Source organism: Paramormyrops kingsleyae, chromosome 1 (assembly GCF_048594095.1).
Source record: "Paramormyrops kingsleyae isolate MSU_618 chromosome 1, PKINGS_0.4, whole genome shotgun sequence".
Lineage (NCBI taxonomy): Eukaryota > Metazoa > Chordata > Actinopteri > Osteoglossiformes > Mormyridae > Paramormyrops > Paramormyrops kingsleyae.
The window spans coordinates 42,358,262-42,371,522 of record NC_132797.1 but is presented as its reverse complement, the minus strand read 5'-3'; positions in this window follow the sequence as shown (position 1 = coordinate 42,371,522).

The following is a 13,261-nucleotide window of genomic DNA, read 5'->3' as shown; positions in this document are numbered from 1 at the left end:
GAAGAAATTCTACATCTGACAAGGCTTCCCACAATTCAGAATCCGCGGGGGACCATGCGGCCTCGTCCTCGGGCAGCACCGCTTCTGGTTCAGAGCCCCTTTCATTTAACATGCTTATTAATGTCTCAAACGATGGTAGGAAACAGGGCTCTTGGGCCGTCGCTTCACCAGATGCTCACCAGATGGTGGCGAGTCGTGTTGAGCAAAGTAAACCGCATCATTTTCATCATTATTAGCGTTGTTGATGTTGTCTATTTCATTTAATAGCGCTTCGGGTATAGGAGGGGGTGTTGCTCCGTCCATACCTGCTGATTCAGGTCTTGCGTAGATTTTCTCTTGACCGGTCCGCACCGTCTCTCTTGTACATAAAAAACAGAGAATACCTATTATTAGAATAAGTTATTTTTAATGTATAGCGTTTATCACATGTATAAAAGAAATAATATACTCACTATATGGAGTTTTCTATCCGCAGCGTCTCCCGTAGAAAAAAAAAAACCCCAGAATAGCTGAATCTCTACAAAATAAATAAATAATTAAAAAATTATAGTTATTTTAATGTATAGCGTTTTAATGTATATCATAAAACGTGTATAAAAGAAATAATATACTCACTCTATGCATGTCCCGTGTAGTTTTCTCTTTCCAGTGGGGTACTTGTTTTTCTTTACCAAAGGAGGGAAACCCTGCTCGGCGTACTAAAAATATCTGCAGTTGGTTACTTCTTAGGATTCTTTAAGGAGAAATGTACGGCCTGTCAAGTTTTATCTGATTTTTCCTAAGTCTATTTCGATGTACGTTTTTTCTTTTAACTGCACAGACGATGTACATAACGGGGGAAAAAACAAAACTTCAAACAAAATTTACTGAAATACAAAATGTCCAATTTGATGTGTGGCCCAAATTTTTACGGATGACCTACCGGGATGTACATAACAGGTGCATGGGAAAAACCAAAACTTCAAACAAAATTTACTGAAATACAAAATGTCCAATTTGATGTGCGGCCCAAATTACAGTTTGACCGGGATTTGAACTACGCTGATGTAATACAACGGATGCATGACGAAAAACACAAACTTGAAAACCGCTACCACACAAGGCCAAGCTGTTGCTGCTGCTGCACGGGGTGTCAACACACACACCCCCAAACTGCCGCTAAGCGTTCATTGGAGGAGGATAGCGTCAGACCCAGACCCTCCTCCTCCTCTCATTCTTAGCTCCAACTTGTTCATTCTCACAGGGTTTCTTTCAGTCTCGCACAGCACAACTCTCGGCTCACAGCTCTCCAGCATCGCTCTCTCCAAGTCCTTTGCGGATTCTCCAAAGCCCGGGACCTTCCCAAGGTACCGCTCCACAGGCACCCCCTCCAAGTCCTTTGCGGATTCTCCAAAGCCCGGGACCTTCCCAAGGTACCGCTCCACAGGCACCCCCTCCGAGTCCTTTGCGCTATGCCCAAGTACACGCTCCGCTGGACCAACTGGGACCTTCCCAAGGTACCGCTCCACAGGCACCATACGCTCACACTCCATAAGGTAACCGACCCACTCAGCCCCCGTCCTCAGCTCCATCCTCGGCACCCTCGTAGCACGGGGCTATTCCCACAAAAACCCACTCATAAGCACACAATTCACTCTCCTCAAATAAAAATAAATAATAATAAAATAATAATAATTAATAATAAATAAATATAATATTAATAAATAATTAATTAATAATAAATAAATAAATAAATAATAATAATCATAATAAAAAACCTCTCCCAACGTCACTAGTCGTTGCTGGCTCACAGCCAGGTGACGTCACGCCCCAGACCCGCCCATCCAGTGAACTTTTGACCCGTGGCCTTTATGACCTTTGGGTCATAAATCTTTTTGATAGAAGCGGTATTATCCATCTCTCTATTGTGAATTTACATGGCTTTCTCTTCAACTTTTTTTTACACACAATAATAGTAAATTCAATAAATTCAAGCAGTTAAGAGACACTAAGATTGAAAATAGCTGATTTTATATGAAGAAAGCAGGTAAACGCTTGAGCACATTTTCCTTTCTTTCGATAAAGTTTATCAATAAGGATAATACATGTAAAGAAATTTTTAAAATCCGTTGTGCGATGAGCAAAGCATTCCCAAATGAGAAATATATTTAATACTGAAAACTGTCAGTAAAGATAGACATGTACAGTAGTGGCCAAAAGTTTTCAGAATGACATAAGCAGGGCTTGTCCTTTGAAAAATGCAGGCGCACACAAATTTGTGCACCTAAAAAGTGCTAGGTGCACAATTTTTTTTGTGCACCTTAAAAGTGCTAGGTGCACAATTTTACCTTTTTTGTGCACCTAAAATGTGGTTGGACTTTGGTGCAATGGGTCAAAATGTACTTGTATTTGTACATATTTCTGTTTTTTGTAGTCCTAGTGTTAGTTGAGAATTTTGTCCTAGTTTTAATGCTTTAACATACACTCACCTAAAGGATTATTAGGAACACCATACTAATATGGTGTTTGACCCCCTTTCGCCTTCAGAACTGCCTTAATTCTACATGGCATTGATTCAACAAGGTGCTGAAAGCATTCTTTAGAAATGTTGACCCATATTGATAGGATAGCATCTTGCAGTTGATGGAGATTTGTGGGATGCACATCCAGGGCACGAAGCTCCCGTTCCACCACATCCCAAAGATGCTCTATTGGGTTGAGATCTGGTGACTGTGGGGGCCATTTTAGTACAGTGAACTCATTGTCATGTTCAAGAAACCAATTTGAAATGATTCGAGCTTTGTGACATGGTGCATTATCCTGCTGGAAGTAGCCATCAGAGTATCCATCTCTCTCACAGTTACGTGATAGACTTTTTCAAATCTCACCATGATCCTGTTTGGCTGTGTCACTCAAAACATCAGATGGCAATGCAATATCAGCTAGATGTCCCCCATATACATGATATAAATACTGAATTACCATTGGCACTTGCAAAATAGACTAAACCACAATTGTGAGTGAGATGCAGTATACAGTATATTAACACTACTGTGGCTTTGCCCCAATACAGCCAATTATTTCAATGTACAATATTAAGGCTGCAGAAGTCGCTTTACCTTTATCTCTTATAAAAGGTACTAGTATTATTGGTATCTGCTCCTTAGCTTTGGCTTGGAATTGCCTCAACAATCCTGGTACCTTGTAACTACTGAACTTCATAATGCCTGAAAATAACAGCAAAAAAATGAGCTCACAGCAAGAGTTGAGCCCATCTCTGCCTCCAAAGGAATCCTAAGGAGTGAGACCAGCAATTTTAAGCTTCTCAATTTTCTGGCTATATACTGTAAGTAGGTAACTGCTTTCTATTGAGGCTTTGGAGCTGCACTGCCACCTAGACCTGGACTGAAGTGCAAGAGAGTGGGTCAGGGGTCTTAATGGTAGTAAGTAGCACCAAGTCATATCAGCTTTAAGAATGATGATATGAGTCCTTCTTCTGCTGCTTAATCAAAGTCTGATGAAACTGGTAAGAAACACTGCTACCTAGCAGGTGGGTGGACTCTCAACAACTGTTCTCTTTGAGTCTGCTACTTAGGTAAAACATGCATATCCATTAGATTAATAATTTTGTATGACTAGATCTATAGATTTTATGTATGTGTTGTTTAAACCTTAGAAACATGCCAGAAATTGGCTATAGCACCCTTAAGTAAGATGAATTTTGTCAGCATATTTTAAATAGAATTGTTCAAGTTTCTGTGGATATAGTACAAATGTGTAAATTATTAATGACACGTACTGTATATATGCATGCTCTATTACAATGATAGAAGTTTCTAAACATGTAATTAAGAAAATACAAAGGACTATGATGAATAAATCCTTATTGCCTGTATACTATTTCTTTCTAATAGAAATGTTTCAAAAAAGTTTAGCCTAAAATGCCAGGCCCTTTACAAATTCCATATCAGTATCTGAAATATTCTGCCTTTTCATTTGTCAGTGTGACTGTGTTAAACCGGAAAGAATTCAAAGAAGCATACAGTTCTGGTCATGAAAATTAAGTTATCATAATCTCTAAATACTGCAAAGATATAAACATGTTGACCACAATTTAATACCACTTAAGTTTTTTTTTTCCTTATATTTATCTTCCCACAGTGACTTCATTCATCCACCCATCCAATCATCCATTTGCTTTTTCATTCATTCATTTCCTTATTTGTTTGTTTATTTTCTTATTAATTTATTTATTAGTTTGTTTGCTTGCTTGCTTGTTTGTCCAGAATATTTTTGAATGGATAATATGACTGAAGGTTAAAGAGTATTTGACTAATAATAATAATAATAATAATTTCAAGTGTAATGCAGTATTGTGCAGTTTGAATAGTAGTATGCTCCTCAGTGGCTTAATATGCAAAACCAAATTTAGAGCACACCTCTGTGTTCACAGCGCACCTGCTTTTCAAGAAGCTGAGGTGAATTAATTGTCCATTTATGAAGCTGCTGTGTTTGTGAGGTTAATTCTCATTTTGACTAATAAGACGACCGTAAATGAAAGCACCATCTGACTGAATTGCAAATGTGTGCTGCTAGTCTTTCTTGAATACTTTAAGTCTCTTAAATGAATTAATACAACTTAATGCATGGCTATTCTATCAGGGATGTAGGCCCAGGTGCTGCTTTTCAAAGATTCCCACAAAAACTTACTAGGAAATTACATAGATTAGATTAATTTTGAGACTTATTTTTATTAAGTGTCACTCTAGTTTGTTGCCCTTCAGAGAAGTATACACATTATCCATCCTCTACATAGGTTTGAGAATAAAATAAAAAAACATGTTCATATTTAAAAAGGATGATGAATATAATTCTTGCAGAGTGCGGCATGAACCACTGTACCACTAGAAGAATTTTAAATTCCAGTATATGAGAAAAGGAACATTTTTAATGATTTCATAAAGACCGTGCAATGGGATGGCTATAGTTGAAGAGTAAAATCAGTTCTTCGACTTTTTAAAAAGTTTTTCCTATGAGTCTAGAAGTCTGTTCAATAAAGTCAATTAAACATGCCCGCACCCCAGAGCAAAGGTTCATTGTGTAGACTAAACCATTTTTACCAAGACCATCACAAAAACTTGGCATGATCAATTTACTGGTGTAGCTAACTGAAATTATAGCTCTGGCTTTTTGCAGTTTTTACTGCTGAGTGCTACAGGAATAGGCCCTGCACCCACAGAGCTCAACATTCCATTTACTATTGTATACAGTCAAGTTCCACATAAGAAAGAAAAATTGCATTTATTGCATCTATTTATTGTGCTTTTCTGCACACTACTGTGATAAATGCTTTATCTCATAGTTACATGACCAATGTTAAAATAGTGTTTGTTAAGAAAAAAAAAATGTCCTGACAATAAGCCTTTGAAATGACAATAGAGGTGCCAAGACAGATTACAGATTTTCTTCTGGAAAGGCATGAACTTCAGTACTTTAATCACAGTGGTGATTACCTAAAACAGGGCTGCAATATGTTGGTGCTGAAATTCTGAAAGAAAATTTTTACCTGTCATTACACATATGTGATCCAGGTTATCATATCTGGTCATCATGCACTTTGCATGTCATTTTAGTAATTTAAAAATCTGGATTTAATCATTTTATATACAGAAGCTCCCTGGTTTACAATGGTCCATGATACGATATTTCAACTTTACGATGGGCAAAATTTTTTCACTTAAAATATATTATTCAATAAATTAAATGAAATATTCAATTTATTATAAAATAGGGTCTCATGACCTGCTCATACTATCCTTCCATGTGCCACGCCCCCCTAGTTACCTCGTGTGAAACCCCGATTGTTTTCAGCTTTTTCGTGTCATTCCTGATTAGTCCAGTGTATTTAAGTCCGCGTTCAAGTCTGTTTCCCCAGTCTGGTCATTGATGTTGCCTGTCTTGGAGATTAACCCGTTAAATAAAGTCCTTCGTTCATATCCACGGCTTCGTTCGCCTGTTTACCTGAACCCGACATACAGTAACATAGGCTTTGTGGTAATGATTTTGTCCAACTGTAGGCCAGTGTAAGTATTCCAAGCATGTTTAAGGTTAGGCTAGGCTAGACTATGATGTTTGTTAGGTTACTGTATTAAAATGCATTCACGCCTTACAATATTTCTGACTTACAATAGGTTTATTGGAATGTAACCCCATCATAACCTGAGGGGAGGCTTACAAGGTTGCCAAGTTATGATCTGAACCATTACTTTAATGGCCGTTAATCATCTAATACTGTGAATGTGATTTGAAGCAGGCCTGTAATGTGGGGTTAGCTGGCTATGCTTATCCTAACAATTAATATCTTGGAAAAAAAACTTAATTGGTAAATTAAAGGCACCTCAGAGTTTAAACCTACTGTATGTTTATAGTGTATATGCTTTGTACGTCTCCCACAATATGCTAATTTATTATGCTAGAGGAGGGTTGCAATATGTTACATAATCTCCTCGCATCGCAGTCTTGGTGCATTGTCAGTCATGGTAATAGGGTACTCTGAGCATGTTAATGCAAGAAAGTTAAGTGAATTACGGCTTTATTATCACACCAGTCATATTTAATACTCTGCAAATGGTAATACGAAATAACGCTATATAAATGCAAAATGAATAAAATGACATAAAAGCAAACAATATCAAGACAACGGATATTACTGGATGTGACCCATATACACTGAAAGCAAAATGGTTGTGAACCATTGAGGGTATTGTTAATGGTTTGGTTCTTCAACAGTCGTGGGCAACACTGAAGCAAAAGTATGCAGCTAAAAGTCTGGAGGTTTAATTTCATTATTTCTGCCTGGGTACAGACACTGTGGAGGAGTGTTGACAAAATATTCTGGTATATTCATGCGTAAGTACAAGTATACATCACATGCATATTATTTGTCATTTTATGTTTATCGTTATATTATTTTCATCATGTAATGGTAACATAAAGAAATTACATTCACATAACTGTATGTGTTTTTTAAAGTAAATTGTTTATCGATTTATTTTATCCCTGGATATGCAGCTTTCATTTGGCTGTAAGAATTGTCTTAGGAGTTGTTTCTTTTTGCTTTCCTCTAATTATGTCTGTGATGCTGACATACTGCTGTCTCTCATGTTCACTGTGGTGTCTGGTCAATTGTACCTCTGTCTTGCATAGTGGCTGGATTGTCTAACTTGAAGGGATAAGTAACCCCTTTAGGATATGTTTCCACAAAGTATTTTGAAAACCGAACAAATTTTTATGTAATCCGTTTACCTCTTATAAATCATGTGGCACAAAAATCCATAGAATTACCGATTCAGGTTAGGTTACAGCAGTTGCCATAAACAGAATGGGAATCATGAGATGCAGTCATTCTAGAGCAGTCAGATAAACAGTATAAATAGTATATAACTCTAAATAGTTAATTCCTCATACATTGATATTCCATACCAGGCAGGATAACATGGTCTTAATAAAACACAATACAGTCCCACATTATTTTCTCACATGGCTTTTGAATAACATGTTACACCCCCCCCCCCCACCCCCCCCCCCCCAGATGTGCTAGAATTGCTTGGTATGTAGGTTCTTTGCTTTAAATGAATGCCTTAAAAAATGCTTTTAACAAATGAATGCATGAAAGTTGCTGCTAGTTTCCGGTGATGCTGAGCTGCATTTATCCAGTAACACATCTGCAAACCCCACCACTTAGGAGGCCCACGTTGATATAACTGCAATCCTGTTCCTCCTGTTTTATGGGTTAAAGTGGGAACTACTGGAGGACAATTGAAATGTTATTTATGCAAAACGAAACATTTGAATGGGATCCACACACATGTGCACACATGCATACACGCGTGCACACACATACATAAATATGTATAATGACAAATACTGTTATTTAAAATACAGGTAACATCTACGGGGCTATTATTGTAGCAAAATTATTTGCAAATGTGTATGGAGACTGACTATCTCAATCCATGTGTGCATAATCAGATTAGTAAATGTGTTTAAAAATGTGTAAATGTGTACTGAGCTTTGCAAATGTGTACAGGAATCTTGCAGACCATAGACATTGCTGTACCAGAAGGCTTGTCATTGAAATCCATTATCAGATCTGAAAGATGAATGATAACTCGCATCTGTCTTAAGCGCGGCTCCTATAACTCCATTGACAGATACGGACACATACATTTGTTTAGTTATAAATCCATTCGACTTTCTCACACATTAAATTGAATTTCCCATTCTCCCTGTAGTTGGCATCTGGTTTAACAGCTAGCAGGCACGTTGTGATTGTTGCCCGACCCATGTCTTAAGTCAAAACACAGAACTTATCTTCCCTCTTCAACATTGTGGAGTTGACAATATTATAATAACTGGCATACTACAAATTAGTAATACAAAAGTTATACAAAATCAAAAACAAAACCAGAAAGTGACAAACATGTCCAGTTCTTTGCGCTGTGCAGCTAACCCATACAGTATTTAACCTGTCATGGGATTAAGTGGGCTGCAAATTGACACTTTGTCAGTTATTTTTTACTACAAATGCTTGCTGTGTGTGTGCACTGTACAACACTGAGATGGATGTTAGAATATCCACTCTGGCCTCCAGGCGTGTATTTGCTCAATATTGAATCCTTTCTTTGAGAGATGGCAGGTGGTGAGATGAGTCTGGGAACGTTCATATTTCAGTCAGCCTATCTGATTTTTCAAACCTTTCTGTATTAGAAGTATCACTCCCAGGTACTGGAACTAATGAGGTAAAGAAACTTAGAGTGCTGTGTCTCCAAAGCTGCTCCCTTATACGTCTCATATATCAATAGACAATGATAAACACATGTGTGTGCAGTAGATTTGGTCCTTCATCAGAAAGGTTCATTTTGCATATGGCATAGTATTTTGGAGTACTTATAGCTTTGGTTCACTCCGACCTGAAACATGAAATTTGTCATATTTTGCATTTGTTGCAGCAATATATAATCACTCCAAATCAGTGGGATCAGAAGAAATTTGGAAAATATAAATAACATACATTTCTGTAGTTGCCTGTCCTGTTGGCATAAAACTTTGCTGCAGCATAATAGCGACAGCAGCCAGGGACATATACAGTCAGCTCACTGTGCCTGGGGTTTCTAACAAGATCCATAAGCACGCACTCAGAGAAAAGGGCAGGTGCTATGCCAAAGTTTTATTAAACAGGCAGAGGACACGTATAATCCAAAATTGAAATATCTGGCTGTATATCCCATTTTGGGCTGGTGGAGATTGCTTACAAGCAGGCCAGAAAATGGATTTCATAAAAAAGACAGGGTGTTAGAGACACCAGTCTGTAGGAAGTGCTGATCAACAGTAAGCACAAAAGGGGGCTTTGGCTCCTTAGTGTAATTGTTAGAATACTTTTATGCATTTATGGTTGCTTACTCTCCACCTCACTACTAGCTCCAGTCTAGGGTTGGGGCGTAACAGAGTGGAAGGGAAAGGGCAATAAGGGAAACACATGGTGTGGTGCACAAGGGAACACACGTGGACAAAGGGGTATTTTTTTGTATTTTTCTGATTTTATTTACACGTGACAGACGCAGAACAAATAAACCCGTGGCCTGTACTACGAAGGAGGTTTAACCAAATCAGACTTAACCCAGAGGTAATGTGCGAACGCGAGGTTCACAAAATCAGGTTGACTCCATCGGGGCTAATCAGTACTACGACGCCGGTTAAGAAGTTGATTTGTTAAATCGGTGTTAACTGCATTGGAGTTTGTGCGCGTTCACATAAATGGAGCACGTTCGTCAGCGCAAGGCACCGTTTGACTCATAGCGCGATCTCCATATGTTTCACGGAGGAAGACTGCATGCTAATTATGCAGGGTTATGAGGAGTTGAAATCAATGCTGTAAAGAAAGTCCAATACCACTGCAGCCAACAAAAGCAGGCAGGCTTGTTGGCAACGTATTGATAATGGAGAAAATGCATACGTACGGTCATAAAACGTGGTCTAAAATATCTCACGACCGAGTATTAGACTATGAAGTGTTTTGTGAAAAGAACTGAAATACTGTTAATAATTACAGAGGCTAACAGATGCGATACAATTCATAAGTTACCTATTATATGCTGCTAAGTAATGTAATGCTCCCTGAAGTTCCATTACTGTAATGTTACTCATAATGCAAACCTAATGTTAACAATAACTGATCCGATTTCAAATGCAATAGTAGTGGAAAGCGTACGTGGCAGCAAGTAAAGATGAAATATAAAACATCATGTCAAGTGGTAGGGATATGTATTTATATTTCTACTCATTATGAAAGATTTGTTGTGTCTAGCCTCCACTTAATAGCGTGTTTCTATGTTTTACAGCTAATAATAAAAAGGTGTCTGTTCATATGACACTTAATAGAAGGTGAGCCATTGTTTACACAAACAATTAAATGATTTACAACAGGACAAAACAGAAGCATATGTGTAGTGAGAAAACGACTAGGAACCTGTCACCGCGGTTAAGTTAGCCTCATATTCCATATTCAGTTTTCTGGCTTTAATAACTTTACGGAAGGTGGGCGTTTTTAATGACAGAATTGTGATGTCCAGTACACAGACATCGACGCACACCAGTTATTTTTCCGCTTCAAAACATTTTGTGATTTGTGCCAAATCATGTTAATAGCTAATATAATAGGTCCTTTCAGCTGTAACGACATATGGTGGTTTAGTATTTTGGGCTCATGGCGACTGTTGCACACCCCTTTGTTTCCAAGATTGCTTTACATGTGAATTTTAATTAATTTTTGAATGTTCAAATGTATCCGTATACTGTGCAGTCGACAATACATGAATGGGTTAATAATTTTAAAACTAGACAAGACAGGCACATCTAGTGAAGTGCGCTTTGATCAGTGGACAACAGGGAACAATGCACACCCCTTGGGTTTTCAGAATAACTTTCTCTGTAACAGTTAATACATTGTATGCATATTATATGCCATTGCTCCATTTCATACATATTAACAGAGAGCCCCTCACGATTCGTGCGCCAATGTCGTACGGATCATCCAGGTACGCCGGTGTTCTGCCCTTTTCTGCTACCTGCCAAAATCTGCTTCTAAGCGCTACAGCGCATGCGTACGTCAACATTACGCCGTAAATAGGTTTTAACATGGTTTATCTTAAACATTGTTAATGATTTGTTGATATTTGTGTTTATTTCGTGCATTAGACACATCGAGGTGATTGTTATTATACTGCTTACATTCTTACGCACTCAGAATTCTGTACGTATGGGATCAAATTCTACCATTAAACACGGCTGTACCCGTGTATTTTATTTGCTGCTTGGAACTACTTTAAACTGTGGGTTTTGCTTTAGTTAGAGTAGAAATATTACATATACATAGAAAAGTAAATCTTATTCGTTGTTGTTTAACCTAAAACTACATTTGTTCGACACAAAAGCATTATAACAGATTGAGAGCGAGGTCTGCGTGCCCATGTCTTATATGAGTCAAGAAAGGCAGAGTTGTTTTTGTTGGTGAAAGAAAGTCATTATTCCACACTTATACTACTACAATTGGATTGGATTGATTTCGATTTTGCAAGGAAGCGATTCGATGTCTGGCGATGTTTTAACTGATACTGCAATGCAATACAATATTGCAATTTTCAATATAGTGGAACGTAAGCTAATTTAAGTGGAATTTATTTAAATTTAAAAGGGCTTGAATGTTAAATTGTTCATTAAAAACTGTGTTGGGGGGGGGGACTGCAAAAAAGTGCTTTACAATTTTTTTAAAAAGTGTCAAAAGCACATGTCTGCACAAGAAACACTGTCTTGTATTTGTACTTTAACAACAAAAACAATTTATGGATATGTATAGCTTACTCTGAAAATGTAGGAACATAGGTAGACTAAACTACATAAAGTGTACTGTAACTTATTGGTCTGTACTAAGGTGAGTCTCTAGATTGCTTTCAGAGATTTTTTCACAGATTTTTTTTCTGCTGCGTTTTGGTGTATCGTTATATTGTGGTGATATGGATTGATATTTGTTAATTGAGTCGATTAAATCGTATGTCTGCTTTAACAAGCAACATATTGTAGCGGTTCTCTTGAGGGAAAGAGCCGCTAATGACGCACTCACACACAAGTTATGCTCTTGAACCAGTAATGGAACCGGGCAGGTTTTATTATTTGTTTTTACCAGCCTTTAAAAAGGCCAACCTGTTACCAGTGCATCTCCTAGAGACTAGGATGGGCACAAGCATAAACCTGTGAGCAAGCTTGATAATAGAGGCCAGACCCACCGAGTTATCATTTGCCATACCTGTTACATCCATGGTGAATCTGGACATCCATCATCAGCTTGCTCATACAACACAACACAACACAAAGAAACATGTGCAGCTTGCTCTTTTACTTGCAAGCCCAGAACATGCACACATAATGAACAAAACTCCAGCATAATCCCTGTTCCCATAATGCACCTCCCACAACAGCCAATGAGAGCTCCCACAGAACCATTACAATATAGTTTAGAATCGATTCACTGTTACACCATTAGAACATAGATTACAATATTAACCCACAAATCATATGAATCATGTCAAAATGGCCCTAATTACCTTATCAGGGTAACAATGTAAATATAAAGCTATAGGAAGCATTCCTTGACCAACTAATCTTAGGAGATAAGGGTAATAGTATATTTATAGTTATTTTTTATTTTTTTAGGTAAACACTCGCCAGAGGAAAAACAAATTTTGCTTTTTAAAATCTGTCTATTTGTAGAGCTATGGAAAAGAAGTGGGATGAAGTTTATAATTTTGTCTTTTCACAAGCATACCCTGAAGGGTATAGTAAGGCACAGAAGCAAAATATGAGGAGATTTGCTTCCAAGTTCATACTGAAAGGTTAGTAATTCTTAAGGGAAAAAAAGATTCCGGTATATTATGAATGTATGTATTAAACATTTTTTTAAATTGCAATATAGATGGAGAACTTTGGTTTGGGAAGAGAAAAGTGGTGAAAACCAGAGAGGAAGCAAAGACTGTGTTCATAGAATTTCATTCATCTCCAATTGGAGGGCACACGGGCATAAGAAAAACAAGACATGCTATATCTTCAAGGTTTTACTGGTTTGGCATGTCAGTTGACATTGAAAACTGGGTATGTTTAATTGTAGATGACGTAGCTCTTCAAATAATGGTGTAATCTGTGCTGATATTAATTGTAAATATCTTACAGA